Raw genomic sequence first — 26912 nt, 5'->3', positions numbered from 1 at the left:
AGCCCAGCTCCAGGTTGAGCTGTTGTTCAGCATCTTAGCTGTAGAGGGCAGTGTCACTGGCCCTCATATGTGGGATCCGAACCGGGGCCCTCTGGTATCCCAAGCGAGTTCTTAACCATCGCGCCACGCGGCCGGCCCTATAGCTCTTTTTCTAAGATGAGTTCACGAACTTAGTTATCCGACCTTGTACATCTTATGTCTTAGGATTCTACTTTCAAATTTTTGTTTTTCTATCTTTTAACTTCTACTTCTCCCCCCTACCCTTTTGCGTGTCCCTTTGCCTTCATTGTCAACACCAGGCTTCTAAACTCTATCTGACCCCATCTAGAACCTCTGCTCATCCTCAAACTTTTCTTTATATCTGGTTGATTCCTTTTGCTATTCCTTGCAATTTCCTGACCACATGGTAGATACCCAATACACTTCCTGGATTACTTATTATTTTTCTTTAAAGTAGCCTAACAAAAAAGTTATTTCAAAGATGATACCTTCCTTTTTGACCTGTCTCAACCTTTCCTTACCTACCTACGAGGTGGCAACCCAACCATTAATCTCTCCATCCAAAATTCATTTATTGAGTAAAAGTTATGTGTAGTAGGTAATGTTAACATTTTATACAAGTTATTTTACTTAGTTCTCACATTGACTCTGAGGTAGTGGGTTTTATATAATCTCCATTTTACAGGTGAAGAAACAGAAGATTATAGATTTTAAGTAGCATACCTACTAAGTGGTAAACCTGGGATTTTATTTAGGCTGAGTTTGTCTGACTTCCCAGCCTGCACTCTGAAACATGCTGTACTGCTAGATATAGTCAGTATAATCAGGTACTGTTTCTGCCTTTTTAGGAACTTCTAGTCTAATGGAGACAGACATGTAAGCAGCTGAATGCACAGGGTACAGTGGACATGCAAAAAAGAAGAATCAGTACTTTCCTGATAGATTAGAAACAGATTCATAAAGGAGATGAATACTTCCATTGCATCCTGAAAGATGGGATGTAGATACCAGACAGATGAGGGATAGAAGAACATTTTAGGTAGGAGTAGCAGTATTAACAAAGGCACAGGGGTGAGATAACTCATGTTTTCTAGGCACACATATAGTTCAGTGTGAGTAGAGCATGGAGGTTGATGATGGGCACAACAGTTGGCATAGCTGCAGTAATAAGAGACACCAGATTATTTTTATGTTCTGAGAGCTTTATCTTCTACATTGTGGAGAGACACTGAAGGAAGGCCTTTAATCAGAGGGCTAATAAGATCAGTGTTATGCTATAGAAAGGTCGTTTGGTAGCAATGTGAATAATGGATTAGTCTTGAGAAACAGTTTTAGGACCAGAGATACCAATAAGGAGACAGTTTTTAATAATTCAGGTGAAAAATTATGAAGGCCTAAACTGAAGTTGTAACAATACAGGTTGTTGTAACAATTTAAAATAGAAGAGACAAATAAGAGCTAGTAGGAAGATACTAAGAATACCAGTAGTATGAAAAGGGTAGATGGTGAAAGTCAGGGCCTTACTGTCTTGAGTGTTTGGTGTTGGTACCATTCATAAGGGGAATAGTCACATGGAGGAACATAAAAAGGAGTAGACAAGGTTTTGTTCTGTTATTTTTGTTTGGTTGACTGACTAGATGAAAGATGAAGAATAGAACAAATTATAGTAAGGGACATAGTTTAAGGGACTGTATGAGGTGTGACAATTAAGTTCACGAACTCATTCTAAAAAAAAAAGGTGCTACATACCTCATTGCTGAATATCACTATGGACACCTTCAAATTACTCCGCTTGGGAAGCTATGCACCGATACCAGCATCTAGTCTACTCTTCAAAGCAATTTTGGAACTCTTTTTCTGGAACGGCCATCAGAGCTGTTGTCGTATTACACTTGATGTCCTGAATGTCATCAAAATGTCTTCTTTTCAATATTTCCTTTATCTTCGGGTAAAGAAAGAAGTCACTGGGGGCTAAATCAGGTGAGTAGGGAGGCTGTTCCAATATAGTTATTTTGTTTCCTGGCTAAAAACTCCCTCACAGACAGAGCCGTGTGAGCTGGCGCATTGTCATGATGCAAGAGCCATGAATTGTTGGCAAAAAGTTCAGGTTGTTTTCATCTAAATTTTCACACAGCCTTTTCAGCACTTCCAAATAGTAAACTTTGTTAACTGTTTGTCTAGTTGGTACAAATTCATTATTCATAATCCTCCTGATATCAAAAAAGGTTAACAATATCGTTTTGACTCTTGATTTGGACTGATGGAACTTTTTTGGTCATGGAGAATTGGCTGACTTCTATTATGCATTTTGACGCTTTGTTTCAGGGTCATATTGGTACACCCATGTTTCATCACCAGTGAGAACACAGCCCAAGACATCATCTTGCCTCTCCAAAAGGTCTTGGCAAACTTCAACTCTCCTTTGCTTTTGTTCATCTGTGAACTCCTTTGGGGACATTTTTGCACACACCTTTCTCATGCCAAGATTTTCAGTTAATATTTTCCTAACTGGTTGTCTGTCGATGTTTACATGGTTTGCTATGCTTCTCACAGCCAGCTGATGATTTTGACGCACAATTCTATGAATATTTGCAATGTTTTCATCAGTTCTGCTCGTTACTGGCTGCCCTGACCTCTCTTCATCAGTGACGTGTTCTTTCCCCTCAGAAAAACATTTCATCCGTTTGTACACTGCGGTTTTCTTCATGGCATTATCCCCACAAACGGACTAACATGTCCCTGATTTCACTTCCATTCTTGTGACGTTTAACAAGACATTTAATGTTTGTTCGTTGTTCTAATTGAAGCCAGACATTCTCGCAACAGCACACAAAAGCACGCAACGATGAGTGCCACTCAGCAAGACACCAACCGCCACATGTCGACACGAACACAACTGTGAGACACTGATATACTAAGGTTATGAAACCTTACTGAGCTGTTTGTAAAGTCCTGCCAATGTAAGTGCACGGTGGCAAGTTCACGAACTTAATTGTCAGGCCTTGTATTAGTTATTTATTACTACACAATACATTATTTCAAAAACAATAAATAAACTGCATTGTCCAACCTGGTAGCCACAAGACACGTGGCTCTTTAAATTTAAATTCGTCAAATAAAATTGAAAATTTACTTTCTCAGTCACATTAACCACATTTAAGTGTTCGTAGCCATATGTAGGTAGTGGCTACTGTATTGGACATTGGACATAGAACATTTTAATCACTGCAGAAAGTGCTTCTGGACAGTCCTGCTAAACATTTATTACCTCATTAAAAAATTTAGTTTCTCAGTCACATTAACCGCATTTAAGTGTTCAGTAGCCACATGTAGGTAGTGGCTACTGTATTGGACATTGGACATAGAGCATTTTTTTAAAAAAGATTTTTATTGGGGAATTGGGGGGATGGGAACAGTGCTGGGGAATTGGGGGAAGGGGAACAGACAAGTTGCTGTTGTTTTGTTCTCTTCAGTCTAGTTGTGGAGGGCGTTGCTTCACTGGCCCACGTTGGCACCATCATTGCGCTCTTCCCAGGCGAGGCATATCAGTCGCCGGCTTCTGGACGGCCGCTCACTGCGGCTGCTGGCTTGCTCACGCTGGCTGCTGGCTACACACGGTAGCCCATGGCAATCCACTGCCACAGGGCCTGCAGCCTACGCCGTCGCCGGCGACTCACCGCAGCCCAGCTCCAGGTTGAGCTGTTGTTCAGCATCTTAGCTGTGGAGGGCAGTGTCACTGGCCCTCACATGTGGGATCCGAACCTAGGCCCTCTGGCGTCCCAAGCCAGTTCTTAACCATCGTGCCACTTGACCGGCCCTAGAACATTTTAATTATTGCAGAAAATGCTTCTGGACAGTTGTACTAAACACTTGTGATCTCATTACAGTTTACTGTGATCAGGAATCTGAGAGCAACTTAGCTGGGTGGTTATAGTTCAAAGTCTCTAATGAGGTTGTAGTCAAGATGTCTGCTACTAAAGCAAGGGCTTCAGTCATCTGAGAGCTTTACTGGAGTTGGTATGGATCTACTTCCAAGGTGACTCACTCACATGCTGGGCAAGTGAGTGCTGGTTGTTGGTAGGAGGCCTTACTTTCTCACCAGGAAGTGAGGTAAACCTCTCCATATGGATGTTTGAGGCATCAGGCTTTACCCAGGGCAAGTGATAATAGAGAGCAGGGTGGAAGCCATACTAACTTTTATGATTTGACCTCAGAAGTCAAACTCTCATTCTGGTAACATTCCATCGGTTACACAGATCAACTGTGTTCAGTATGAGAGGAAACTACACAAGGGCATGAATTCTAGGAAGCAAGTTTTGGGGGTTATTTTAGAGGCTGCCCACCACAACTACCTCTGGAATACCCAGGAGCAAATGTCTAAGAGGCAACTGGATGTATAGGAGTGAGGCTATTACTATTGTGTTTGTGATAGTAGTTGAAGTAATTTGAATAGGTGAGTTCAACAATAATGGGATTACACCAGAAGGATGGCCAGTATAGCATCTTAGGTCACATTTTTGAGGAAGGACAGAAGTGCTCTTAAAGGGTATTGAGAAACAGTTACAGAGATCAAAGGAATGGTTACAGTGGGAGGAGTACCAGGAGAGTGCATGATAAAGGAAACTTCATGAAGGGATACAAGTTGGAAGTACAATGTAATTAACATTGCTAAATGATACAAAGTAGTCAAGTAAGAGTAAAACAAGAGAGTCATTGTTCCAAAAATTATTTATTGAATAAATATGCTGGGAACCAGAGGAAGATATATAGGTGAATAAGACAGTCTCTAATAACATATAATACAGTCTTGTATTATATATAACTTATGTAAGACATGTATATAAGTCTTGTATTATATCTATATAACATATAATACATGGTTAGGGAAGATTTCTTGGAGGGAAGTAATACCTTCCTATAGAGCCTCTTTAAAAGGTAAGGAGTTGAGTTGGGTGTTTAGGTGTGGTATGTGTGTGTGTTGTAGTGTGTGTGGAGGTGGTGATGTGGATAATAGAACAGATAGTTTAGGCAGAAAGGATGGTTGGTAGTGTGGGATGTTACTAGTTTGTGATGAGGGAAGGTGGTGAGAAGAGACTGGAAGGACAACTAGAGTGGTCTTGAATGCATGTTGAGGAACTTGCCTTCATCTTGTAGGCTATTGTCTCCTGTACTTAAATTATTTGGATACTACTTTAATGATTCTCCATGGTCTTTTGATCCCTGAACCATCAGTTAATGGTTTTCTTTTAACATTACTTTTTAAATTAAAATTTCATTTTCAAAAGAAACTTTATTTCATTATTATAATTAGAAAATCAGTATACAGTAAAACCATGGATTGCGAGTAACTTGATTTGCGAGTGTTCTGCAATACGAGCAAACATTTCTATTAGGTTGATGCAAACGTAATAGAATTTACACCAACCTAATAATACATTTTAACATGGTAAATGAGCAGTGTCTTGCAATATGAGTAGTTTGTTTCCAGAACGAATTATGCTCACATACTGAGGTATTACTGTGTTTGCCACATTTAGAAGACAACCGTAGAAAAAAATGACAAACTTACTCAATTAAAAAATGTTTTAAATGAAATACAGTAATGCATCCTGTGATTTATAAAAAAGTCTGCCTGAGAATCAGTTTCTCATTGTTTTTAGTCAGCAGTAAAGGGATATTTGTTAGGACATTGCTTGGTATATAACTAAAATGAGATTTAAGGTCATTAGGACATTTTCACTTAGAAAATTTGATAGTAACAAGCACCAAGAATCCTAACTCTCAAGTATTAGTAGTTGGAAAGATCAGATGATGGTTAGTTAATAGTCAGCTCTGGTCTACAATTAAATACTAATAAAAATTAGGCCTTTTGTTCCAATAAACAATCTAAAGTGATCTTTAGAATCTCTTCTCCTTAATGCGTCAAGTTATGTACTATTTGATGTTCATAAAGTGGAAAAAGGGTTTTTCAACTACTTTTTGCACCCTCCAGCTTGGGAAAATTCTTGTGAAAAATCGTCAGATCTTTCAGCCCCTTTTATAATATTCAGAATATTTTCAAAGGAGTTCTTTTTTTATTTTTAAAGATTTTATTGGGTAATTGGGGAAGGGGAACAGCCAAGTTGTTGCCCTTCAGTCTTAGTTGTGGAGGACGCAGCTAGCTCAGCTCCAAGTCCAGTCGCCATCCGGCCGCCCTTAGGCAGCTCGCAGCTGCTCAGCTTAAGGTGCTGTGTTCAATCTTAATTGCGGGTGGGCATAGCCCACCATCCCGTGTGGGAGTCGAACCGGCAACCTTGTTATTAGGAGCATATGCTCTCAACAGCTGAGCCATCTTGCCACCTGTTGGCAGCTCAGCTCAGGTGCAGCTCACTGGCCCATGTGGGAATCGAACCCACAACCCTGTTGCTCAGAGCTTGCGCTCTTAACCAACTGAGCCACTCCGCCAGCCCCAGAGGAATTCTTTAGTCCTTTCAGAGAGGAAAAAGAATCCAACTCACATATCTTGTGGTTCTAGTTTGTAATTATCTTGTTCACTTGTTTTAAATACTTAAATTTGTCATATTTGTCAAGATGTACTTATTTGCAAAGCTTGTCCCAGTCATGCGTATGATCTTACAAATTAAGGATTTCTTCCAGAAATATTTGAAATTCTTTCTCCAACTCAAATGTGTGAAGACTTTTCCACTTTTTCTGCCAAACTCTATGTGTAGTTCCAATTTTGAAGTTAAGGCAGGGAATACTTTTATACTATTTTTAATGAATGGCTTTGAATGTAATGGCTGACAAAACCTTGCAAATAATAATGTTAGAGGTGAAGCAAAAGTGTCAAGGAATGTCCTTCTTGATATTAAAATAAAAGTTTTAGAGTGCCTCAAGGTGGCCAAATACATGTAAGGCACTGTTAGAGAAAACCTGGTAAAGGTGGGTGGTCATTTAGGAATTCATGAAGTTCTGTAACATCAAGGGAAGCTAAACATAACTGCTGTTTTCCGTTAAATGACCAATCACTGGTACCAGTGAATTAAATAGGACAGTTTTTACTGTGTGGCTAAATGTATGTTATAATTTCAAGAGATTTGAAGACAAACATGAAATGCCTCTTTTTCAAGGTTCGTATAATTATCATGTTATAGATTTGCTAATTGTTAAGTTTTCCTGTTTCCAAGAATGCTTTACTTACATTTCATTTACTTAAAATTTACTTTCCAAATACAGTTGACATACAATATTATATTAGTTTCAGGTGTACAACATAGTGATTAGACATTTATATACCTTATGAAGTGATCACCCCAATAAATCTAGTACCCATCTGACACCATACATAGTTGTTACAAATTCATGACTATACTCCTTATGCAGTACTTTATATGCCTGTAACTGTTTTTATATTTGGCAATATGTAATTTTTTTTTTTTAAGATTTTATTGGGGAATTGGGGGAGAACAGTGTTGGGGAATTGGGGAAGGGGAACAGCCAAGTTGTTGTCCTTGAATTTTAGTTGTGGAGGGTGCAGCAAGCTCAGCTCCAAGTCCAGTCACGCCGTTCAGCTCAAGGTGCTGTGTTCAATTAGTTGTGGGTGGGCATAGCCACCATCCCATGTGGAAATCGAACTGGCAGCCTTGTTGTTAAGAGTGCACGTTCTATCCCCTGAGCCACCCAGATGGCAGCTCAGCTCAAGGTGCCGAGTTCAGTCTTTAGTTGCGGGTGGGCACAGCCCACCATTTGAACTGGCAACCTTGTTGTTAGGAGCATTTGCTCTTACCAGCTGAGGCATCCTGCCACCTGTTGGCAGCTCAGTGGCAGCTCAGCTCGGGACGCAGCATCACTGTCCCATGTGGGAATCGAAACAGCAACGCTGTTGCTCAAAGCTCGCACTCTTGGGCAAGCTCTTAACAAGGAGCCACTCGGCAGGCCCAGCAATTATGTACTTCTTAATCCCTTTATCTTTTTCACCCATCCCCTCAACACCCTTCCCACCCAGGAGCCATCAGTTTGTTATCTGTATGTATGTATGGGTTTGTTTCTGTTTTGTTTATTTATTTTTTTTTTTAGATTCCACATATAGGTAAAATCATAGTGTCTTTCTCTGTCTGACTTATTTCACTTATCTTAATATCCTCTGAGTTCATCCATTTTATCAAAAATGGCAAGGTTTCATTCCTTTTTATGTCTGAGTAATATTCCACTGTATTTATGGTCCACATCTTCATTATCTGTTCATCTATCAGTGAACACTTAGGTTGCTTCCATATCTTAGCTATTATACATAATGAACATAGGGGTACATGTAGCTTTTCAAATTAGTGTTTTGGATTTCTTCAGATAAATACCCAGAAGTGGGATTGCTAGGTCATATGGTAGTTACAGTTTTAATTTTTTTGAGGAACCTCAGCACTGTTTTCCATATGGCTACACCAATTTTCAATCCTACCAACAGTGCATTAGGTTTCCCTCTTCTCCACATTCTCACCAATACTTGATTTATTGATGATAGCCATTCTGGTATGAGGTGATACCTCATTGTGATTTTAATTTGCATGTCACTCATGATTGGTGATCTTTTCATATGTCTATTGGCCATCTATGTCCTCTTCGAAAAAATGTCTATTCAGTTCCTCTGCCCATGTTTTAATTGGATTGTTTGTTTTTTCGATGTTCAGTTATATAAATTGCTTATGTATTTTTTTTTAAAGATTTTTTTTATTGGGGAATTGGGGGTATGGGAACAGCGCTGGGGAATTGGGAAGGGGAACAGACAAGTTGCTGTCCTTTTGTTCTTCAGTCTAGTTGTGGAGGACGTCGCTTCACTGGCCCAAGTTGGTACCATCATTGCGCTCTTCCCGGGCGAGGCAGATCAGTCGCCGGCTTCTGGACGGCCGCTCACTGCGGCTGCTGGCCGCTCACGCTGGCTGCTGGCTACATACGGTAGCCCATGGCAACTCACTGCCACAGGGGCTGCAGCCTACGCCGTCGCCGGCGACTCAGGGCAGCCCAGCTCCAGGTTGAGCTGTTGTTCAGCATCTTAGCTGTAGAGGGCAGTGTCACTGGCCCTCATATGTGGGATCTGAACCGGGGCCCTCTGGCGTCCCAAGCCAGTTCTTAACCATCACACCACTCGGCCGGCCCTGCTTATGTATTTTGGATATTAAGCCCTTATTGGCTGTATCATTGGTGAATATCATCTCCCATTTAGTAGGTTGTCTTTTTGTTTTGTTGATGATTTCTTTTGCTGTGCAAAAGCTTTTTAGTTTGATGTAGTTTCATTTGTTTAATTTTGTATCCCTTGCCCATGAGACATATCCCCCAAAAAAGAAAAATATGGATAAAGAGTGATGTTGAAGAGTTTTCTGCCTATGTTTTTTTGTACAGGTTTATGATTTCAGATCTTACATTTAAGTCTTTAATTCATTTTAAGTTTAATTTTGTATGTGGAGTAAGAAACTGGTTTAGGTTTTTTGGGGTTTATTTTTGCATGTTTGCCCAGTTCCAACACCATTTGTTGAAGAGAATACCTTTACCCCATTGTATATTCCTGCCTCCTTTGTCAAAGATTAAATGACCACATAGGTGTTGGTTTGTTCCTGGGTTCTCTATTCTGTCCATTGATGTATGTATCTCGTTTTATGCCATTACCATTCTGTTTTGATTACTGTAGCTTTGTAGTTTAGTTTTATGTCAGGTAGCGTGATACCTCCAACTTTTTCTTCTTTCTCAGTATTGCTTTGGCTATTTGGGGTCTTTTTGTGGTTCCATATAAATTAAGATTATTTGTTCTAGTTCTGTGAAAAATGCCATTGGTATTTTAATAGTGATTGCATTGAATCTGTAGATGGCTTTGGGTAGTATGGACATTTTAATGATATTCTTTCTATCCATGAGCACTGTGTATATCCTTCCATTTATTTGTATCTTCTTCAGTTTCTTTCTTCAATGTCTTACAGTTTTTGAGAACAGGTCTTTCATCTCCTTGGTTAGAGTTATTCCTAGGTATTTTATTTATTTATTTTCGATGCAATTGTAAGTGGAATTGTTTTCTTAATTTCTCTCTCTCTCTCTCTCTCTTTTTTTTTTTTGGCTGAGCCATCCTGCCGCCTGTTGGCAGCTCAGTGGCAGCTCAGCTAGGCCCGGGCATCAAACCACTGTTGCTCAGAGCTCACACTCTTGAGCGAGCTCTTAACTAACTGAGCCACTTGGCTGGCTCTAATTTCTCTTTCTGATAGTTTGTTGTTGGTATNCTGTTGCTCAGAGCTCACACTCTTGAGCGAGCTCTTAACTAACTGAGCCACTTGGCTGGCTCTAATTTCTCTTTCTGATAGTTTGTTGTTGGTATATAAAATTGCAGCCGATGTCTGAATATTAATTTTGCATTTCCCTACTTTACTGAATTCATTTATTTTAATATTTTTTTTGGTGAAATCTTTAGGGTTCTCTGTAGTATGTCATTTGGAAATAATGACAGTTTTACTTCTTTCCAATTTGAATTTCTGTTGTTTCTTTTTCTTGTCTAGTTTCTTTTGCTGTGACTAGGACTTCCAATACAATGTTGAATAAAAGTGGACATGCATGTCTTGTTCCTGATCTTAAAGAAAAAGCTTTCAGTTTTTGACCCTTGGTATGATGTCATCTATGGGTTAGTCATATGTGGCCTTTATTATATTGAGGTATGTTCCCTGTATCCCCATATTGCTGAGAGTTTTTAATCATAAATGGATGTTGGATTTTGTCAAATGCTTTTTCTGCATCTGCTGATAGTAATCATGTGATTTTTTTGCTTTATTTTGTTTGTGTGGCATATCACACTAATTGATTTGCAGATCTTGAATCCCAGCCTTGCATCCCTGTAATAAATCCCACTGGATCATAATGTATGATCTTTTAAATGTGTTGCTGAATTTGGTTTGCTAGTATTTTATCGAGGAGTTTTGCATCTATGTTCATCAGAGATTTGGCTTATAATTTTCCTTTTCTATAGTGCCTTTGTCTAGTTTTGTTATAAGTGTAATGCTGGCCTCATAAAATGGGTTTGGCAGCCTTCACTCCTTTTCAATTTTTTTGAATATTTTGAGAAGGATTGGCATTAATACTTCTTTGAATGTTTGGTAAAATTTGCCTGTGAAGTTGCCTGGTCTAGGGCTTTCATTTGTTCACAGTTTTTTTTTCTTTTTTTAAGTTTATCGGGGTGACAATTGTTAGCAAAGTTACATAGAGTTAAGGTGTACAATTCTGTAATACATTGTCTACATATCACGTTGTGTGTTCACCGCCCAGAGTCAGCTCTCTTTCCGTCACCATATATTTGATCACGTTTTACCCTCATCTACTGCCCCCCCTCTTCCCTTACCCTCAGGTAACCACTAAACTATTGTCTGTGTCTATGAGTTTTGTTTCTTCATTTGTTTTTCTTGTTCCTTTGTTGCTTTCAGTTTTATATACCACACATCAGTAAAATCATGGTTCTTTACTTTTTCTGTCTCACTTATTTCGCTTAGCATAATACTCTCAAGATCCATCCATGTTGTTGCAAATGGCACTATTTCATCTTTTCTTATGGCAGAATAGTATTCCATTGTGTATATATACCACAGCTTCTTTACCCAGTCGTCTATCAAAGGACCCTTTGGTTGTTTCCATGTCTTGTCCACCATAAATAAAGCTGCAATGAACATCGGAGCACATGTATCTTTATGGATAAAAGTTTTAAGATTTTTTTTGGGTAGATACCCAAGAGAGGGATTGCTGGGTCATATGGTAATTCTAGTTTTAATTTTTTGAGGAATCTCCACACTGCCTTCCAAATCGACTGCATCAACCTGCATTCCCACCAACAGTGTATGAGGGTTCCTTTTTCTCCACAGCCTCTCCTACACTTGTTATTGTCTTCTTGTCTTCTTGATGACAGCCATTCTAACTGGTGTGAGGTGATATCTCATTGTGGTGGTTTATTTTTAAAGATTTTATTGGGGAATTGGGAGGGGAACAACGTTGGGGAATCGGGGAAGGGAAACAGACAGGTAGACCAATTGCTGTTTTTTGTTCTTCAGTCTAGTTGTGGAGGATGTCGCTTCACTGGCCCATGTTGGTATGATCATTGTGCTCTTCCCGGGTGAGGCAATCAGTCTCCCGTCGTTGTTCGGCCGCTCGCAGCGGCTCCCGGTAGCTCACACCGGCTACCAGCTGCTCACGCTGGCTGCCAGCCACTCACGTAGCTCATGGCAGCCCACTGCAGCCCCGCTGCTACCTATGCCATCGCTGGTGACTCACAGCAGCCCAGCAGCTCCAGGGCAAGCTGTTGTTCATCATCTTAGCTGTAGAGGGCACAGAGTCACTGGCCCTCAATGTGGGATCCGAACCGCAGACCTGCTGCTCAGAGCTGGTGCTCCCAAGCGAGCTCTTAACCAGCTGAGCCACTCAGCTGACCCTCATTGTGGTTTCTATTTGCATTTCTCTGATGATTAGTGATGTTGAGCATTTTTTTCATATGTCTATTGGCCATTTTTATGTCCCTTTTGGATAAATGTTTATCCAGGTCCTCTGTTCATTTTTTAATTGGATTGTTTGGGGGTTTTTTGTGTGTTGAGTTGTGTGACTTCCTTATATATTTTGGGTATTCCTTATATATTTTGGGTATTAGCCTCTTTTCAGAGGCGTTGTTTGCAAAAATCTCCCATTCGGTTGGTTGCCTCTTTATTTTGTGAATGGTTTCTTTTGCTGTGCAGAAGCTTTTTGGTTTGATATAGTCTCATTTATTTATATTAGCTTTTACTTCCCTTGCCTTTCAAGTTAAATTCATAAAATCCTCTTTGAACCCAAGGTCCATAAGTTTAGTACTTATGTTTTCTTCTATGCAGTTTATTGTTTCAGGTCTTATGTTTAGGTCTTTGATCCATTTTGAGTTAATTTTGGTACATGGTGACAGCAGTTTAATTTCATTCTTTTGCATGTGGCTTTTCAATTTTCCGAGCACCATTTATTGAAGAGCCTGTCTTTTCTCCATTGTATGTTTTTGGCCCCTTTCTTGAAAATTATCTGTCCATATTTATGGGTTTATTCCTGGGTTCTCGATTCTGTTGCATTGGTCTGTTTGTTTTTCTGCCAATACCACACTGTTTTGATTATTGTTGCCCTGTAGTACAAGCTGAAGTCAGGGAGTGTGATACTTCCAGCATTGTCCTTTTTTCTTAGGATTGTTTTGGCAATTCGGGATCTTTTGTGGTTCCATACAAATCTGATGAGTTTTTGTTCTATTTCTTTAAAAAAATGCCATTGGGATTTTGATGGGAATTGCATTAAATCTGTATATTGCTTTGGGTAATACGGCCATTTTCATTATGTTGATTCTTCCAATCCACGAACACAGAACGTCTTTCCATTTCTTCATGTCTTCTTCAGTTTCTTTTTAAAACGTCTTATAGTTTTCAGTGTGTGGGCTTTTCACATCCTTGGTTAAGTTTATTTCTAAATATTTTATTCTTTCTGTTGCAATTGCAAAAGGAATTCTTTTTAATTTCTTTTTCTGAGGTTTCATTGTTAGTATGTAGGAATGCAATGGACATTTGTACATTGGTTTTGTAGCTGGCAACTTTACTGTGTTCTTTTATTGTTTCTAACAGCTTTGTGGTGGAGCCTTTAGGGTTTTCTATATATAGCATCATGTCATCTGCAAAAAGTGACTATTTAACTTTTTCATTCCCTATTTGGATGCCTTTTATTCCTTTCTCTTGCCTGATTGCTCTGCCTAGGACTTCAAGTACTATGTTGAAAAGCAGAGGTGATAGGGGACAGCCCTGTCTTATTCCTAAATGTAGAGCGAAGGGCTTCTGTTTTTCACCATTAATTATGATATTAGCTGAGGGTTTGTCATATATGGCCTTTATTATGTTAAGATATTTTCCTTCTATACCCATTTTATTAACTTTTAATTATAAATGGACATTGTATCTTGTCAAACGCTTTTTCTGCATCTATTGATACAATCATATGATTTTTGTCCTTTATTTTGTTTATGAGGTGTATCACATTGATCAATTTGCTTATGTTGAATCATCCTTGTGTCCCTGGGGTGAACCCCACTTGGCCGTGATGTATAATTTTTTTAATGCATTGTTGCATTTGATTTGTTAGAATTTTGTTTAGGAATTTTGCATCTGTATTCATCAGAGATAGTGGTCTGTAATTCTTTTGTGTTTGGTATCAAAGTAATGTTGGCCTCATAAAATGAGTTAGGGAGTATTGTCTCTTCCTCAGTTTTTTTGAAGAGTTTGAGTAGGACAGATATTAGATCCTCTTTGAGTGTTTGGTAGAATTCACTAGTGAAGCCATCCAGTCCTGGACTTTTGCTTTTGAGAAGGTTCTGGATGACTGATTCAGTTTCCTTATTGTTGATTGGTCTATTCAGATTTCCCAGGTCTTCGTGATTCAGCCTAGGAAGGCGATATCTTTATTAAAACTTGTCCATTTCTTCTAGGTTATTGAATATGGTGGCATATAGGCCTTCATAGAATCCTTGGATAATCCTTTGTATTTATGTGGCATCTGTGGTAACTTCCCCTCTTTCATTTCTGATTTTGTTTATTTGTGTCTTTTCTCTTTTTATCTTAGAGAGTCTAGGCAAGGGTTTGTTAATTTTATTAATCTTTTCAAAGAACCAGCTCTTTGTTGCATTAATTGTTTCTATTGTCTTTTTGCTCTCTATTTCATTCTGTTCTGCTCTGATTTTTATTATTTCCTTACTTCGCTGACTTTGGGTTTCATTTGTTCTTCTTTTTGTAGTTCTTTAAAGTGTAACATGAAGTTATTTATCTGGGATTTTTCTTCTTTCTTGAAATAGACCTGTAATGAGATAAATTTCCCTCTTAAAACTGTTTTCTCTGTACCCCATAAATTTTTGTAGAATGTATTTTCATTCTCATTTGTTTCTGTGTATCTTTTGATCTCTCATCTTATTTCTTCTTTGACCCAGTCCTTTAAAAGTATGTTGTTTAATCTCCACTTATTTGTGGTTTTCCCAGCTTTCTTTTTGTAGTTGATACCCAATTTTAAAGCCTTATGATCAGAGAATATACTTGGTATGATTTCAGTCTTCTTAAATTTGCTGAGGCTAGTTTTATGTCCCAATATATAGTCTATCCTTGAAAATGTTTCATGTACACTAAAAAAGAATGTATAATGTGATGTTCTAGGATGAAGTGCTCTATAAATGTCAATTATGTGTCTAATTATATTTCATCTAATGTGTCATTTAAGGCTGATATTTCTTCATTTATTTTCTGTTTGGATGATCTGTCCATAGCTGTCAATGATGTATTTAGGTCCCCTGCTATAATTGTGTTTTGGTCAATTTCTCCCTTTAATTCTGTTAGTAGTTGCTTTGTATACTTTGGTGCTTCCTGATTGGGGGCATAAATATTTGATGACTGTTATTATTTCTTCTTGTATAGTCCCCATTATCGTTATGAAATGTCCATCTTTGTCTCTTATTACCTTTTTTATCCCAAAGTCTTTTTTATTGAAGTCTGTCTCATCCAGTATCGATATAGCTACAACTGCTTTTCTCTGAATACCATTTGCTTGGAGTGTCAGTTTCCACCCTTACACTTTGAGTCTATATTTGTCCATGTAGCTGATATGTGTCCCTTGGAGGCAGCATATGGCTGGGTTTAGTTTTTTGATCCAATCTGCTACTCTGTGCCTTTTTATTGGTGAGTTCAATCCATTTATATTAAGGGTGATTATTGATATATGAGGATTTCCTAATATTTTACCTTTGGTTTTTTGGTAGGACAGTATCTCTGTTGTTTCTTTGCCTTTTTGTTGCTGTCTATTATTTCAGTGTGGTGGTATTCTATGATTGTTCCCTCTGTTTCTTCTTTTTTTATGTTATATATTTCAGTTCTGGATTTTTTTTTTTTAGTGGTTACCATTAAGTTTATGTAAAAGAAAGTTTCTTATTTAGAGTAATCCATTTTCTTCAGAATACTTACTTTCTCCATTTCCTTGTGCCAGTTCAGACCTTTACTCTCTCCGTTTTTATTGTCACAAATTATCCCTGTTTTTGCTGTGAGTTGATTCCTGTGCTGCAGTAGCAAGTTTTTTTTTAATTGTTTATTTTTTTCCTTCTTTATCCTGTATGTTATGTTTAAGTGGATAGTGTCTTATTTGGTGTAGGGGTTGCCATTTTTTTCTTCTGTCTGTTCATAATACTACTCATGGTTTTGTATTGTTTTGCTTTTTTGTTTTAGGTCGAATAGGCTCCTTCAGTATTTCTTGTAGTGCAGGTTGTGTGTTAGAAAATTCCCTCAGCTTCTGTATGCCTGGAAAGATCTTTATTCCTCCTTCACATCTAAAGGATATCTTTGCTGGCTATATTATTCTTGGCTCATAATTTCTCTCTTTCAATAGTTTGAATATTTGATTCCACTCCCTCCTGGCTTATCGAGTTTCTGCTGAAAAACCTGATGATAATCTAATGGGCTTTCCTTTGTAGGTTACCGTCTTCTTTTCCCTGGCTGCCTTTAGAATTTTTTCTTTGTCGTTAATTAATTAATTAATTAATTATTATTATTAGTTTCAGGTGTACAAAACAATGCAGTAGTTATCCTTTTCACCTCTCACAAAGTAACAACCCCTCTCTCCCATCCACTGCCCTCCCACCCCCGATATCATACTTATTTATTACAATTCCATTGACTCCATTCCCACACTCTATTCCACATCCTGTGACTATATGTGTATATAATTATAGTTGACATACAGTATTATTCAACATCAACTTTAGATATACAGTGCGGCGGTTAGGCCTCTATGCTATGAAGTGGTCTCCCTAGCAAGACATGAGTCCATCTGGTCCCCTAAAAAATATTTACAACATTATTGCTTATATTCCCCAGTTTGTCGTTAATTTTTGACAGCTTCAATACAATGTGCCTTGGAGAAGGTTTGTTGGGATTGAGGTAATTAGGTGTTCTGTTTGCTTCTTGGATTTGAGGATCCAGTTCTTTCAACAAGTTGGGGAAGTTCTCACCGACTATTTGTTTGAGTATACTCTCTGTTCCCTTCTCCCTTTCTTCTTCTTCTTGTATGCCCATTATTCTTTTTATTTATTTTTATTTTATATTATTTTATTTTTGTTTTTTAGCTGAACCATCCTGCCACCTGTTGGCAGCTCAGCAGCAGCTCAGCTCAGCCCGGGAATCGAACCGCTGTTACTCAGAGCTCGCACTCTTGAGCAAGCTCTTAACCAACTGAGCCACTTGGCCAGCCCCCATTATTCTTATATTGCTCTTTCTGATGGAATCAGAAAGTTCTTGTATAGTTCTTCCATTTCTTTTAACTCTCTAGTCTCTCTCCTTTGATCTGTCATTTCCAGATTTCTATCTTCGATGTCACTGACTCTTTCCTCCATCTGGTCAGCTCTAATAATCTGGCTATTTCATTTTTCTTTTTTTTTATGGAGTTCTTAATCTCCAGAAATTCTTTTTGATTCTTTTTTAAAATTTAAATCTCTTTGATAAAATGTTCATTTTATTCTTTTATTGTGTTTCTGAGTTCATTAAACTTCCTGTTTGTGTTTTCTTGCATCTTGTTGAGTTTTTTAAGAACTGCGATCTTGAATTCTCTGTCATTTAGGTCACATATTTCCATGTCCATGAGTTCATTTTCTGGAGACTGCTCATTTTCTTTCTGAGTTACCTTGTTATCTTGGTTATTCATCACAATTAATGAATTATTATTTCTCTTCCTAGGCATCTACAGGAGTGGGTTTTGCAACAGGTTGATAGGGAGAGGTATTTCTTTCGCTTTTCAGTAGGTGTTGGTGAATGCTTTATTTTCTCTCCAGCTGCAGCCTTTTATTCTGTCTTAAGCTGTAGTGGTATATTTTCTCTGCACTGCTCTTGCTTCTCATACAATGGAGGGACTCCCTGAAAGGTGGGCTTGTCCTCTGTATGCAGGTAGCCTGGGTCTTGGGGCACTGCCTCCTTGGGGGGATGTGGAAAGCTTCTGAAGTTCTGAAGCTCTTCCTGCTCCAGATTCAGGGCCTGTGTGTTTCAGCAGCTCTGTTTACCTCTGCAGGGATCCACCCAGATAGGTGGGGGCAGGGACAGGGTGGGTTGTGAGAGGTGGCTCTGAGCAATGGCTGTGACCACCAGCACAGCTAGTGCTGCACCCAGGGCTCCCATTCCTTCGCCAGAACTATTGGGTTGTTGGAAAAATCATGATGCATTTTTGCAACGAAAAACAGAAAAAATATGTCATGACTTTTCCAACAACCCAATAGTTGGGCTCCTAGTCAGTGGCTGCAGGCTGCACTTCTCAGAACTGCAAATATGTATTCTGTTCTTTTGATGTGACACTGCTACCTTTTAGCTTCTAGCACCGAGAAGGTGGGAGTGGGGCAAGCTCTGGGAGGGTTGGGAGCTGGCAGGTAGACTCCCTGCCTATGCCTTCTGTCCTCTGCTTGACTGTGAGGGCATAAACTGCCGTTTTCACCCTTCTTTCCTCAGTGTTAGCTCTGAGGTCTCTGCCGTGAGCGTTTGCTCAGCTGTGTTATATGCTGATCCCTCACATGGTTTGTGGACCATAAGGGGAGAGCTAGCTATCTGAATATTTTTGTCTCCTACCACTGAGGTAGCTCAGGAATGCAGGGAGTTCTGGGCTTTGAGCTCAGGTCTGAGTCCTGCGCCCTTGTGGCCTGTGTCTCTACACTTCCAGGTTCCCTCCTCCCCTGCTTGCCCAACTTGCCCACCTTTAGATGATTTCAGTTGCCTGTCTCTTAGTCTTGCCTGTCTGCTGCACAGGGAGTCATTTGTGGAATTAAAGTTGTTCAATTTGTTGTAAATTCCAGGGGAGATTTCAAGAGGCTCACCTCACACCATCATTTCTATGATGTCACTCCTGTTCACAGTTTTTTGATTAGTGATTTGATTTCATTAGTAGTTATTGGTCTTTTCATATTTTCTGTTTCTTCCTGATTTAGTCTTGAAATATTGTATGTTTCTAAGAATTTGTCCATTTTTTCCAGATTGCCCATTTCTTGGCATATAATTGTAGTATTCTTCAATGATCCCTTGTATTGCTTAGGTGTCGGTTGTCACTTCTCTTTTTATTTCTGATTTTATGTATCTGGGCCCACTCCCATTTTTTTCTTTGAGTCTGGTAAAGGTTTTTCAACTTTGTTTGTCTTTTGAAAGAACCAGATCTTAATTTCATTGATGTTTTGTACTTCGTGTTTAGACAATTTTGTTTATTTCTGCTCTGATCTTTATTATTTCTTTCTTCTGCTCACTTTGGACTGTCTTGTTTTTCTAGTTCCTGTTGGTATAGAGTTAGATTATTTATTTGAGATTTTTCTTGTTTCTTATTACTATGAATTTCCCTTGTAGAGCAGCTTTGGCTGTGTCCCATAGAATTTGGGTCATTGTGTTTTCATCATTTGTCTCAAGGTATTTTTTGATTTTTTCCTTGATCTCATTGTTAACTCATTCATTGTTTAGTAGGATGTTATTTAGCCTCTACATGTTTGTGTGTTTTTAGTTTTCTTCTTGTAATTGATTTCTAGTTTCATACCACTGTGATTGGAGAAGATGCTTGGCATGATTTCAATCTTCTTAAATTTATTGAGACGTGTTTTGTGTCCTAATGTGTGGTCTATACTGGACGATGTTTCATATGCACTTCAAAAGAATGTATATTAAGCTGCTTTTAGGTGAAATGTCTGAAAAATATCAGTTAAGTACATCTGGTCTAATGTGTCATTTAAGGCCACTGTTTCCTTGTTGGTTTGCTGTCTACATGATCTATCCATTGTTATTCATTTAGTGTTAAAGTCTTATTGTTACTCTTTCTCTTAATGTTAGTCAATATTTGCTCTACATATTTAGGTGCTCCTCTGTTGGGTGCATAGATACTTGTAAGAGTTATATCCTCTTGTTGGATTGATTCCTTTATCATTATGAAATGCCTTTGTTTGTCTCTTGTTACAGCCTTTGTTTTGTCTAAGTGTTGTCACCTTAGGTTTTTTTGTTTGTTTTTCTCCATTTGCATGAACTATCTTTTTTCATCCTTTACAACCTTTCAGATCTTTTGATCTGAAGTGGGTCTTATAGGTAGCATATGTATGGGTCTTGTTTTCTTATCTGTTCAGCCACCCTATGTCTTTTCATTAGAGCATTTAATCTATTTACATTTAAAGTAATTATTGATAAGGAGGTAGTTATTGCCATTTTATTGTTTTCTTGTTTTTGTCATTCTTTGTTCCTTTCTTATTCTTTTGCTCTCTTCTATTGTATGTTGATAACTTTCTGTAGTGTTATATTTGAATTCTTTTCTATTTATTTCTTTTATGTCTCTTAACAGATTTTTGGTTTGTGGTTCCCGTGTGCTTCATATATACCAAGCTGTGTTTATGGCAGTGTCTTTTAAGTTATCCTACCTTAAGTTCAAACACATTGTAAAATCACTATAATTTTTATTCATCCCCACTTTTTGTTTCTGTCATTTTTTTACCTCTTTTGTGTTTGTAGCCCTTATTGTTGTAATTACATATGATCTTCCTACTGATATGTTATATCTTACTATCTTTATAGTTAGATGATCCACTGCTTTTACTAAGTGTTTGCCTTTTTCAGTGAGAGTTTTATTCTTTCCTATGTTTTCATATTCATATTTTTGACTTTTTTTTTTCTTCTTAAAAAAGGTCCTTTTCATATTTCTTGTAATACTGGGTTAGTGATGATGAACTCCTTTAACTTCATCTTACCTGGAATACTACCGCTTTTTAGATTCTAAATAATAGCCTTGCTAAGTACAGTAATCTTGGTTGTTGGTCTTTGGATTTCATTACCTTGAATATTTCATGCCGATCCCTTCTGGTCTGCAAAGTTTCTCTTGAGAAAGCTGATGTCTTATGGGAGCTCCATTGTAGGTAACTAACTGCTTTTCTTTTGCTGCTTTTAAGATTCACTGTCTTTCACCTTTGGCATTTTAATTATGATGTGTCTTGGTGTGGGCCTCTTTGGGTTTATCTTGTTTGGGGTTCTCTGTGCTTCCTGGACTTGTATGTCTATTTCTTTTGCCAGGTTAGGGAAGTTTTTAGTTATTTCTTCAAATAGATTTTCAAACCCTTGCGCTCTCTCTTCTTCTGGTACCTCCATGATGTGAATGTTGGTATGCTTGATGTTGTCCCAGAGCCCCTTTAAACTATCCTCATTTTTTTTTAATTCTTTTTTCTTTTTGTTGTTTTGATTGGGTGTTTCCTGCTACCTTATTTTCCATATCACTGAATCGATCCTCTGCTTCATCCAATCTAGTATTGATTTCCTCTAATGTATTCATCATAATTATTGTATTCTTCATCATAGTTATTGTATTCTTCATTTTTGACTGGCTCTTTTTAAACTTTTTTTTTAATCTCAATTTTTATGATTTCCATCTCTTTGTTGAAGTTCTCATTGAGATCATAGAGCATCCTTAGAACTCTGCATCTTTGAACTCTGCATCTGGTAGATTTCTTGTCTCCATGTTATTTAATGCTTTTAGAGCTTTGTTCTTTTCTTTCGTTTGGAAAAGTTTTTTTCTCTTCTCATTTAGGTTGCCCCTCTGTGTTTGTTTGTATGTATTGGGTAGAGCTGCTATGTCTCCCGGTCTTGGGGAGTGGGTTCAACTAAAGATCAATGGCTTCTGCCAACACTTTTGTCTGGGAGAAAGCTGCTCCTCCAGCCCTCTACCTGAAGCCAGCCAATTCAGTTAATTCCTTCCTGTGTGTCCCTGGTGCCTTTCAAGCTGCTGCCCCAGCGCTGGAGCTCAGAGCTGTTGAGTTTGTTAGTAAGTTCATGCATGGGCTCTTTTTAAGTGGATGGCCTGGGACTCCAGCAGCCCTCCGTCTCACTCTGTCATAGTTTCCACTGGTCTTCACAGCCAAAAATTATGGGGACTTCCCCTCCTGGCCCTGGAATCCTCGCTGAAGAGCACTGGTTTGGGGCTGGGACCCCTCGCTCCTCAGGTGGGACCTCCACAGCCAAGGTATCCTTCCTGATTTTTAACCACCACACATGGTTGTGGGACCAGTCCGTTCCATGTCTCCACCCCTCCTACCAGCCTCCATTTTGTTTTTTTTCTGTATATCCTTAGTTATAGGACTTCTGTTCAGCTAGACTTCAGGTGATTCTCAATGATGATTGTTATGTAGTTTAATTGTAATTTTGATGTGGTCGTGAGAGGAGGCTAGTACAGCATTTACCCACTCTGCCATCTTGACCAGAAACCATTCAATTATATTTTGAATCATACAGATTAGTGATTCACATCACAAACATAGCTCTGTTAAGTTAAATCCATCATACAAAATACAGATATTCTGGACTTCGAATTTTCAAAAAATTTTGAATATCAACTTTGTTTTGAAGAACACAGTAATAATTTGCTTTTACACACCAGATCTTTTTGAGACTTGTAAAAGAAATGAAAGAAAAGAAATTTCACTTTAGTTTCCCAATGAAGGTTAAGAATGAGAGGATAAATGACTTAAACAGCTAAGAGAGAAAACTTTATTTGAACTCAGGCATGCTCAGAAAGACCCACTTTGTTTCTTCCCCTCCTTACCCCATAGTTAGCCACTGTATTTCTCAGATTTTAAGTAGTTTTCTCATCATGGAAACTTGAAGCATTAATTAATAATTGGTTTTACTTTGAAACTTATACAGCAAACACCAAAGAGTGAATTGTTACTGTAATCTGTGAGAGTCTTTGAGATTGATCTCAAAATACCAGTATAGTTGTATAAGCAGTGGGAAGAGTATTTTTAATGTCCCTGTTAGATCATCTTTTGACCTTTTCTTTTATGCTTTCTCTTCTTCCACTAAACAGTAAAAAAATAAAAATAAAGATAAACCTCATAATTTTTCTACCTAGGTTGTAATGGTGTTCTTAGTATCCGTACACCTTTCTCCGTGTGTCATTCCTTTTCTTTTCCTGTAATGTTCTAAGTTTTTAAGTTCTTCTGGTGAGATGGCCTTTTTTATATGATGAGATGGAGGGTGAGGTTTTTTAAGAGTTTATTTTTTAGAACAGGGTTAAATTTATAGAAAAATTGAAAAGCCAGTAAAGGGAGGAACATGTACCCCATACTCACACTCAGATTCCCCTATTACTAATATATTACATTAGTATGATACATTTGTTACATAAATGAATGAGTTTTATTTAATAATATGTTATTATTAACTAATGTCTAAAGTTTATTCCAGTTTCCTTAGTTTTTACCTATTGTCCTTTTTCTGTTCCAGGATCCCACCCAACATTATATTCAGTTGTCATGTCTCCTTTGCCTCCTCTTGGCTGTGACAATTTTTTAGACTTAACCTTCTTTTTGATGATCTTGATAGTTTTGAGGAGTACTGGTTAGGTATTTTATAATATGCCCCTAAATTGGAATTTCTCTGGTTGCCTCATGATTAGACTGAAGTTATTGTTTGTTGGCAGGAAGATCACGGAGGTAAAGTGCTCTTTTCATCACATCATACCAAAGGTACGCACTGTCAACATTATTTGTGACTTTTGGTGATGACGTTGATAGGCTTCTCTACTGTAGTGTTGGAATATTCTGGTAAGAATATTCTAGTTAGGTAAATTACTGTGGTAATTACTTGGGCTTGAATTAAGTTATATCAGTATAGTGCTCATTGAATGTTAAATGTTTTTACAAATAATATATCCAGAACTAAGCATTACATTTTTTTAATGTTCAGCCATTCAGGTTTTATACATTTTTATTTCTCTTTGGTGAAAACCTTGAAGTAGGATTGTTAAGTTGTGTGATTAAGTATGTTTAACTTTGTAAGAAACTGCCAAATTGTTTTCCAAAGTGACTCTATGATTTTACATTTTTACTCACAAGGTAGGAGAGTTTCAGGGGCTGCATGCAATCTTCATCAATACTTGGTATTATCAGTCTTTTTAATGTTAGTCATTTTAGTGGGTGTGAATAGCTATCTCCTTGTATTTTCTGTTTGCATTTTTCTTAATGATACCGAGGACTTTTCATGCGCTTTTCCCATTGTTTTCTTTTGTGAAGTGTCTGTTCAGATATTTTTAAAAATTGGCTTGTCTTCTTATTGAAACATAAGATATGACTCTTACCAGGTATGTGTTTTGAATTTTTTTCTCCCAGTTTGCAGTTTGGTCTTTTATTCCCTTAACAATGTCTTTCAAAGAACAAAAGTTTTTAATTTTGATGAAGTTCAATTTATCAACCTTGTCTTTTATGTTTCTGCTTTTTGGATCCTAGCTGAAAATTGTTGATCTAGCACAAGGTCTCAAGAAATTCTAATTTTTTTTTTTTTTTTTAGAATTTTAATAGTTTAGCTCTTATGTTTAGGCCTATGATGCATATCAAGTTAACATTTGTATATAGTGTGAGGCTAAGATTGAGGTGTGTGTGTGCGTGTGTGTTTTGGCATATGTTCCAGTGCTATTCATAGAAAAGACTATTCTTTCCCTGTTGAATTACGTTGGCATCTGTGTTAAAAACCCAATCAACCATCTACACATGGGTCTATTTATGCTCTCTCTATTGTGTTCTTTTGATTAATATGCCTGTCTTTATGTCTTAATTACCTTAAATCTTTAAATAAGATAGTGGAACTCTCCAATTTTGTTGTTTTCCTAAAAACTGTTTTGATGCTTTTAGATCCTTTGTTTCCATATGAATTTTAGAATCAGAATATTAATTTCTGTTTTACAAAGAACCTGGTGTGATTTTGAGTATGTTTGTGTTGAATCTAGATCAGGTTAGAGAATCATCATCTTAACAGTATGAGTCCTTTGATTCATGAACATAATCTCACTCTCTATTGAATTATTTTGTTTCTCTCAAAAGATTCTATAGTTTTCAGCATGCAGGTCTTGCCCAGAGTTTAACTTAATCTCTATTTGTTTTGAAGTTATTTTAAATGGTATTTCCAATTTTTAATTTGTTGCTACTATATAGAAATACCATTGCTTTTTGTATATTGATTGACCTTGTCTACTGTTATCTTTCTAAAATTATTAGATCTAGTTTTTTTATATATATAGATTCCTTTGGATTTTTTACATAGATAATCATGTTATCTGTGGTTAAAGACAGTTTTACATTTTTATTTTCAGTCTGTAAGGCTTTTATATTTTTATTGTTTTACACCTTTGGCTAACATTGAATAGAATTTGTGAGAGTAGACATGTAGACATCTTTACCTTGCTCTCAATCTTAGGGGAAAGCATTCAATCTGTTACTATTAAGTATGATGCTTTGTGTTTGTTTTTTTATAGATGCCCTTTATCAGTTTAAGGAAGTTACCTTCTCTCTTAGTTTGTGAGAAATTTTATCTTTAATGGTTATTGAATTTTGTAAAATGTTGTTTCTGCATCTATTGAGATGGTAATATGTTTTTTAAGACTGGTGATAATGGTGAATTATATTGAATTTTGTGTAATTAGCCAACCTTACATTCCTGGGATAAACCCCAATTAGTCATTATGTATTATTATTTGTATATGTTGATAGATTTGGTTTGCTAATATTTTAGTCCTAGTATCATCAGAACAGATCTTTCACTGTAAATGTTCCTCTGTGTGTCCCTCTTGTAGTCAGCTACTTTCCCCTCCCCAATCCCTAGTAATTGTTAGTCTGTTTTTTGTCTATTTTAAATTTTCAGTGTCACATGCATAGAATAATATGAATTTGGATTTTGCAACTGCCTTCTTTAACATAGCAAAATGCATTTAAGATTCATCTGTATTGTTGTATAAATTAATAGTTTATTCTTTTTAAATTGTTAAATAGTATTTCATTGTATAGATGAATCATAATTTCTTTTTCTATTCCTCTGATGGAAGACATCTTGGTTACTTCCAGTTTTTAGCAATTATGAGTAAAGCTGCTATAAACATCCAAGGACAGGTTTTAGTGTGGTCTTAAATTTTCACTTTCACTTTGGTAAATACCTAAAAGTACAATTTCTGGGTCATATGATTGTTTGATAAGTTGTATCACTACTTCTCTATTAAGTACTTATAAACCATAAATTTAGTAAATTTATTCTTTAATATTTCCCAAGAAGAGTATTAAAATCATTAGTCTCTAGAAAATCTACTCATCTATCTGTCTTTCTGTTCTTCTTTTATTTATTTTTTACAAACTACAATACATTTGCCAATGTGTGTTTCCTTGGGACCTGATTCTTCATAGATCACTAACTGTGACTCTGAATTTATAAATGAATTCACAGAATCCTGCCTGGGCTGTAGTTTTTGTGAGCAAAATGATTACTGGGTTTAAAATTAGATATATTCAGATGTTGTAGGGAATATGCTTTATAAAACAAAGAATATGTTTTTCATCATTACCAATATATTGATCCCAGAAATTATGTGTGTGCAAATTGTCAAGTTGGGCTGATGCTTCAGAAAAGGAGAGGCTAATGAATTTTCTTTGTGTGGCAGTGCATTTGTTAGAGAGCAGTCTGGGGCAGATTACTGTTTTAGCAAATTACATGGTTTCTAGGGGTTAGATTGAATGAATATGTCTCTCTCTTGTCTCTCCCTCATTTTACTGTAAGTGGCAGATATACTATTGGGTTGTTGGAAAAGTCGTGATGTATTTTTTTCTGTTTTTCGTTGCAAAAATGCATCATGAGTTTTCTGACAACCCAATAGTTAACAGAGTGCCAGATACCATGATGCCTCGGGCATAGTTATATATGAGGGAAGATTTACAATAATCAAACACAACCGACAGAATAGCATGAAGAATTGTCAATCCTCACAGCCTTTCTTACAAACTTAATTAGGCTTATTGGGGCAGAAAATGTTTTTCCTCCTCCCATTTTTTATATTTTTCCTCTACCCTCACCTCCTGTCCCAGATTGTCTTTGAAG

General features: G+C 37.3%; 1 protein-coding gene across 6 annotated transcripts in view; it reads left to right on the top strand.

Annotated features, from left to right (window-relative positions):
* ARHGEF12 (Rho guanine nucleotide exchange factor 12) overlaps positions 1 to 26912 on the top strand; it is a 231353-nt gene that overhangs the window by 35347 nt on the left and 169094 nt on the right. The gene's annotated exons all lie outside the window — the stretch shown is intronic.

The sequence above is a fragment of the Hipposideros armiger genome, unplaced genomic scaffold, assembly GCF_001890085.2.
Source record: "Hipposideros armiger isolate ML-2016 unplaced genomic scaffold, ASM189008v1 scaffold_396, whole genome shotgun sequence".
NCBI lineage: Eukaryota > Metazoa > Chordata > Mammalia > Chiroptera > Hipposideridae > Hipposideros > Hipposideros armiger.
This window is presented reverse-complemented; position numbering and strand designations above follow the sequence as displayed.